Source organism: Thermobia domestica, chromosome 4 (genome assembly GCF_964235325.1).
Source record: "Thermobia domestica chromosome 4, izTheDome1.hap1.1, whole genome shotgun sequence".
Lineage (NCBI taxonomy): Eukaryota > Metazoa > Arthropoda > Insecta > Zygentoma > Lepismatidae > Thermobia > Thermobia domestica.
In genome coordinates, this window is record NC_137457.1 from 4,132,936 (window position 1) to 4,140,460 (window position 7,525).

Sequence of the window (7,525 nt, forward strand, 5' to 3'; positions counted from 1 at the left end):
ATTATGTTTCTCCAATTCCATCATACATACCACATGGTCTTTCGAGAATGAATATATTTTGTTCGGACAGTCATTTGTTTGTCGGACTGAGCCGTTCTTTTCGCTTCTTTATATTGAACTGGAGCCACAATTTTTTATCAGTAATGATAATGCGATAAAGAAATGCTGTTTGTGACCGCGTGTAGAGCGGATAAACCCATCTGGAGACCCGGGACTATAAAAAATATATGTCCCTCTCTGACTTTGCCTAATACTTTTCTGTGAAAGTACAGTTAGAAAATAAACGGAATATGTTTCACATTTTTGGTCATTTTTTAAACTTTTATGATTATGATTGTATCTTTATGATTCTTTTTAGATAGCCAGTTGAAATTTTGATCAGAGTTGAAGCTCCCGTCCATCTGGAGACCCGGAGCTACAGCCCTCCTAAGCCCCCCTTTAATCCGGCCCTGGTGTAGAGCAAGCAAAGTAGCAGTTATTGTAGATCATTGATTTCTAGTGTTGTCGCTCAAAGACTGTAGCACCCAATCGCCGAGTTTCTGAACTCTGCCTATTGCGTGAAGGTGGTTCAACATAGCTACTTTATCACAATCCATCTATTCTGTCAATTCTCTGGTCATTTAACGAGGATTTTCGTAACGAAGGTGTTACAATTACGCTTGATCGAAGTCAATTAGTCGACCGATATGTAATAAGCCCTTAAGGTCAAAATTCCCATATATGGAGCAGGAAAACTAATGTTGGGCAACATTTCGCAAGGGAGAACCAAAGGCCGTGCAACTGCCCGGCGCGCCACAGTCAGGGGGCGCCAAAACGAGCCTCAAAAAGTAAATTCTATAACGTGTATTTTACTGACATTTTTGGTTTATATCGTTGTAAAGTAGCGTTAATTACATGATATTTTTCCCTTCCACCATGGAGGAAGAGAGTTTCATATTACTAGGGGGCCTGTATCGACAAATGGAGACATGCCATGTAGAGGTGAAGTAAGAGTAGACGTATATCATGTATTTGAGTATTAATTTTTCATTTTGAAAAATGGGTTTAAAGTATTAAAATCACTATAATAAAATGTAAAATATAGGCTAGGACTAGGGGAAGGGAGAATATTTTGCCTTGGCCCGCCCCTGACATTTCGGGGCATTGCTGCTTCTTGAAACGCATCACAAATATCACGAGCAGTTTCGGCGACTTTAGCATCTCGATTAAACTCAAAAAGCAAATTGTGGCGAAAATGCTTATTTTGTCCGATTCATATTCGAATTTAGGGACACCAGAAAAAAAATCAATCGAATTAATGCATAGATACAATTACTTTCACAGATACGTGCAACTGACATAGAACACTTTGCCAGTGAGGTTTATTTGTACGTGTGTATTTAAATGAAATAAATAAATAAATAAAGCTCATGAACTATTCCTCAGCCCAACACAATATTTTTTAGCGTACGTATCACGAAAAAAATGTTTGAAATGAAGCATTTAGCAATTGATGGCTCTCATTGAGCTGAGCAAAATCAGATGAGTTACTATAAGTATTAGTGCGTACCTTTGAGAGAATGGAGAAAAATGATTTTTTTTTTTTTTTTTTTTTTTGTAAATGTAAAAGTTGGTACTGTACGACAACTATACCACTTACAAAGATTGAAATTGATACTAAAGTGTTTACTAACAAATCTTCTCAATACTTACACGTACACTAACCAAGCTTCTCATTACTGACTTGTGCACTAACCGAGATTATCATTTCTGACGTGTGCAGTCACCATACTTCTCATTATTGACGTGTAGACTAACCAAGCTTCTCATTACTGACGTGTGGAGTAACCAAACTTCTCATTACTGACGTGTGCACTAACCGAGCTTCTCATTATTGACGTGTGGAGTAACCAAACTTCTCATTACTGACGTGTGGAGTAACCAAACTTCTCATTTCTGATATGTACACTAACTGAAGGGTAAGGGGAAAAAAGAAGGAATGTCACAAAACTGCATTTTCGAGAAAACGGTGTTTTAATATTGAAAACCACGTAAAAAGAATAGGGTTAGTTAAATTTTTGCCCCTTTTTACATGGGCATTTCTCCATCTACGCATGCATGGCACATACAGTCAAATAGTACCAAGTCACCAACAGATAGGACAAAGCATCCGATAAAGCACATACATGGACATTCCTTGTTTTTTCCCTTACCCTTCAGCTGAGCTTCTCATTACTGACGTGTGCACTAACCAAGCTTCTCATTACTGACGTATGGAGTAACCAAACTTCTTATTACTGACGTTTGGAGTAACCAAACTTCTCATTATGAGACTACCAATGTAACAATACCCAGTATGCTTAAATGACATACCTTAAAACTATGATTAACTCTCAAACTCTTGTTTAATTGTACTCTTGTCAAAGATAAGCTTGAGAGATGATATTCAGCATGTGCAGTTTTCGAGAATATCGGAAACACTGCTTTTGATGGCATTAAAAAGCATGTCATTCATTTCAGTACTAATTAATAGTTTTTTTTTTTTTTTTATTCCGATGTAAGAGAGTTTTCATTTAATCCAATGTTCTCGGGATTGCTGCCAGAGTGAGTGTTGCTGTGCTGAGCTTTCGTTGCCATACAGCGGCAACATCTTCAGAGCTATTTTTCATTTATTTACCGTATACGTAAAAAAAAAAAAAAAAAAAAAACCCTAACTAACTGGCAGATTGTGTTTATTGTTGTTTGTCTTTACCGCACAGTAGCATTCATACCTTGACACAGTGTTGCTATTTTCTTCCATTTTTATTGAATGGCAGATAATGTTAACCCAACAACAATGATGACTTATGCTCCAAGTATTCATGTATATACAATTTGACAGTGTGAATTGAAAATTGTCGATGGGATTTCAGAAGAATATTGGATTGGAATGGAAAGATAGAAGACTCATAAGAAACTTATAAATGAACCAACAAGTAAGTGTTACAATAGAGGATGAATTGACAGAAGAGAGTGCAATTGGATGAGAGGACGCTGTCTCTCACCAATATTATTTATTATCTAGAAGAGATGGTGAAAAAGAGCCTACATAATGAAGACGGGATTTCGGTGGGAGGTAGAATGATTAAGTGTATACGGTTTGCAGATGACATAGCGGTTCTTGCGGAATGTTAAGAGAAAATCAATAAGATGTTATAAAACTTGAAGAAGGGCTGTGAAGGATATGGAATGAAAATAAATCTTAGAAAGGTAAAAGCCATGGTCATTATGATCATTGGAACGAAGGGATTGATGTCAAATATAGAAGTAGAAGTGGATAAAATAGAACAGGTGTCTAGTTTTCGATACCTGAGTAATATTATTAGTGTAGAATGTGAACGTAAAATAAAACAAGGATAGGAATGGCGAAAGAAGCCTTTAGGAGGAAGAAAATACTATTTTATGAAACCTTGAATAAAGAGTTGAGAAGAAGACTAGATGTGGAGTATTATGCTGTATGGGGAAGAAACATGGACATTACACAAAAATGAAAAACGAATGGAAGCTTTCGAAATGTATGTGGGGAAAAGAATGGAGAGAATTAGCTGGGTTGAGAGGAAAACAAATAAAAGAGTGTTAAAAATTTTGAGGAAGAATAGAACAATTTTAGATATTATTAAGAACAGGAATATTAGCTTGTTGGGACATTGGTTAAAAAAGGAAGTGGATCATAAAGGACATGCTAGACGTTATGGTGACAGGAAAAGGAGGGAAGGAGTAAAGAAGACTACAATTAATGGAAGATATGAAAACAGAAAAATCGTACATAAAGACGAAGAGGTTAGCGGAAGACCATGGAGCATGGAAGCTTCTCAGTTGCGGCAAGTGACCTGCCAATAATGGCAGAATACTTATGATGATAGTGATGTTTTCTTCCTATTTAATTAAATGGCAGTCAATGTTAAATTAACAACAATGATGACTTATGCTGAAAGTATATATGTAATAAGTAAGTGCTGCTGTGTTTATGACCCTTAATTGAATGACAAGTAGAGTTAACCCAAAAATACTGATGAATCATGCTTGAAGTTCATAAGTTACTATGTTACTAGATGCATGTAATTCTTCTTATGATTCATCGAACGTAAATTTTAATGAGTTTTGAAGAAAAATGCTGCTCTTACACACAAGAACTCGATATTTTGGTAAGTTATCGTTGCTCAAATTGTTGTCCAAAAGCCACAAGTGGTTCTCGAGGTCTGTCTTTACGGTTCTCTTGGATTAAAAATTAGTCGAAATTCGACAGATAAAATTCCAATTCCAGAGAGTTACGTATGTAAAAAAACAGATTATACAATTTTATAATGTAAGCATTATACAACTTATATCTTATGTACACTCATGTCCAAAATGATAGTCGCATATCTATAACTGTGTTGTGTTTCCTTCCACTTATCTCTTTTAACACCTATCACTGGTCTCTTCTTACGTCTCTTCAGGCTCCTCTAGGAGATATTAACAATTAGGAACACTAACATAAATAATAATTAATAAAACCAACCCACTCAGGTCAATACACCTCTCAATAAAACTTGTAACCAAACTCAGGGTAAAGAAAAATCTTTATTCAGGAATTATATCAGAATTTAAAAATGAATTTTCCAATTAGCGAAAAGGAAATCTTCGTTAGGACTCTTTAACTTCGAAGCCCCTGTTCCTTAAGTTGAAGCGCAAGCACAACAACAACGTATCAGTCTCTAATCAGACTTCACTGATCAGTCATTTCTTCACAGCTCAGCCCTACCCTAAATCTATCAGGAAGGCCTGATTCCTACCTTCCGTTAAGAAAAAAGAAGAAAAAAAAATAAAATAAGAATAACCAGAATGTCAAAGAATATCACAGTCCAAAGACGGTTATTAATTCCAAAGAGAAAACCATCACTTAGGTTTCTCTGGCCTAACCAAAAAAAAAAAAAAAAAAAAACCATAAAATAAAATAAAATAAAATAGTACCTTAATGAAGTTTACCTCAGAGTTTTTTTCTTTCTTTAAAAAAAAAAAAAAAACAATATCTTACTTTCTTCTAGCCAGAAGATTACGGGAATCATTCATCCCGATAAGCTATCACTCAAGCTTATTTCTATCTGAAACTAAATTTTCATACTAACTATGGCCATCGCTCAGACCCAAGGAATTTCTTCCTTGCTCTAACCACCATTTAGGTTAGAGCCTCAAGAATGCCTAATTAATATATATATATATATATATATATATATATATATATATATATATATATATATATGAAAATTCTACAGGCATCATTCAGGCCTCAGAGAACTTAATTCTCCGTCATTCGGTTAGCACTCAAACCGATCCTTACCAGATAGGAAAGTTTAAAAAAAAAAAATTCAGGCGAGGAAATGACCTAAACCAACGACGGGAGGCTTCAAACAGACAAGATTACTTCCCAACTCCCGCACAATGCAATGGCCCCTTTCGCTTATATATCCTTGAGTAACTACATCTTTTTTTATGCTGTTTCTTATTTTCGCTAAAAAGAATATTTAAAAAAATCGTTTAAAATTTTGTAACCGTCCTAACCCTCTGGAATTTTCCATCGCATACTAGAAAAGCTACGTAAAAAAAAACTTGAACTATAACGTTAAGCAACTAGAAAAAACAAGAATACACAACGAAGCATATATACAATTACAAGAATAAAATTTAAAATAATATTTTATTTTATCAACACATATATACAGAGATGTTCACCCTCGCGAGGGTGGCCCTCTCGAGGGCATCCTCACCCTCAATTACCCTCGCCCACAGTGACGCGAGGGCGAGGACAAGATTTGGCCGCGAGGGCGAGGGTGCGCGAGGGCGAGGACAAGCTTCGATGGCGAGGGTGAGTGTGCGCGAGGGCGAGGACAAGTTTTGGCCGCGAGGGCGAGGACAAGCTTCGATGGCGAGGGTGAGGGTGCGCGAGGGCGAGGAAAAGCTTCGACGAAGAGGGCGAGGGTGCGCGAGGGCGAGGACAAGTTTCGGCAGCGAGGGTGAGGATCCGAGAGGGCGAGGACAAGCTTCGATGGGAGGGGTGAGGGTGCGCGAGGGCGAGGAAAAGCGAAGGCGCGAGGGCGAAGAATTCAATAACGAACTTTTTAAATGAATTAAATGTAGACACCGTAAATTGATAACACTTAGTGTAATCCACTTCATCGAAGTCAGTTATTAGTTGATCAATAATTTTAATTGATCTTAAATTAGGATTATCTTATAAATCACTACTGTTAATGGTTTAATTGAATTGTCAATTTTGTAAATAAAATCTCATTCTAAGATAATTACGTTAAGTGTAAATCGCAACTATCTAGACCAGCCCACAAACTGTTTTTAATTGAAATCCTATCCGTTTTCCAAGTACCCAGTTGCAAAACTATTAAGTCAATACTGAAAACTAAAAACGAAAATATTTATTGCAATTAAACGATTAACACGATTGGTATTATTGGACGGGAGCACGTTGGCTCAGTGCTACAGCCAATCTCTGGTTTCAGGGGTGACTCGTTCGATCCCAGGCCAAGTGAGTTCGTGGAGGACGATAGCGTATACTTGGGTTTTCTCGGGATTTTCCCGTTTCCTCCCGTTTTCTCATTCCACCTATTCTTTCATCATCATTCACTTGCAATTCCATCAGTCTCCTTTAGCCATCGATGGCATAACCGTTGGATGTTAAACTAAAGATTTATTTTATTTTATTTTATTTTATTTTATTTTTTTAAGATTGATATCTCTGAAAGCGTTTTTAATATAGTGTAAGAATATGCAGCGCACAGTCTTGAAAAGGGAGACTATTTTGGGCGTCCAGTAGGCTTCTTTCTGTGATCTGTTACCTTTCATTATCGACGTTATTATTATTATTATTATTATTATTATTATTATTATTATTATTATTATTATTATTATTATTATTATTATTATTATTATTATTATTATTATTTTATTTTTTTTATTTTATTTTATTTTTTTTATTTTATTTATTTTTTTTTTTTTTGCTAAATAGGATATTAAAATAGAATGATTTGGTTCTATATCGCAAGTTTTAAAGCTCCCTGACAACTGATATTTAGTCAGCAAAGCATAGGAAAACTTAGAAATAAAGAAGCAAAACTACCTGAAGTATTCGGCTATGGTTCATCTAATCATGGGCGTCGTAACGAGGGGCTTGGGTGGTCGCGTTCCTCCCAGATTTTCGTCACACGTATGTAAGCAAACTAAGAAAATAAAAGCATATATTCAGGGGTGTAGTCGAGAGTATACGAAGTGTATTGCTCAATCTTAGTCATTTGCGCATACTTTCTGCTTCAAGGCGTGTAGTACTATATTCAAAACTAGCATATATAACCTGTGAAATTTTTAAGACTAGCGTATACTCTGTGAAAATTTTAAGACTATGGTGTACGCCGTGTGAAATTTTAGGACTTGAGCAGGAAGTTTTTGATAGTCTATTATTGCAACACAGCCCTGCCCGCTGCAGCCCCTAGTTATTCGCCTCTACTTTCTAAACATT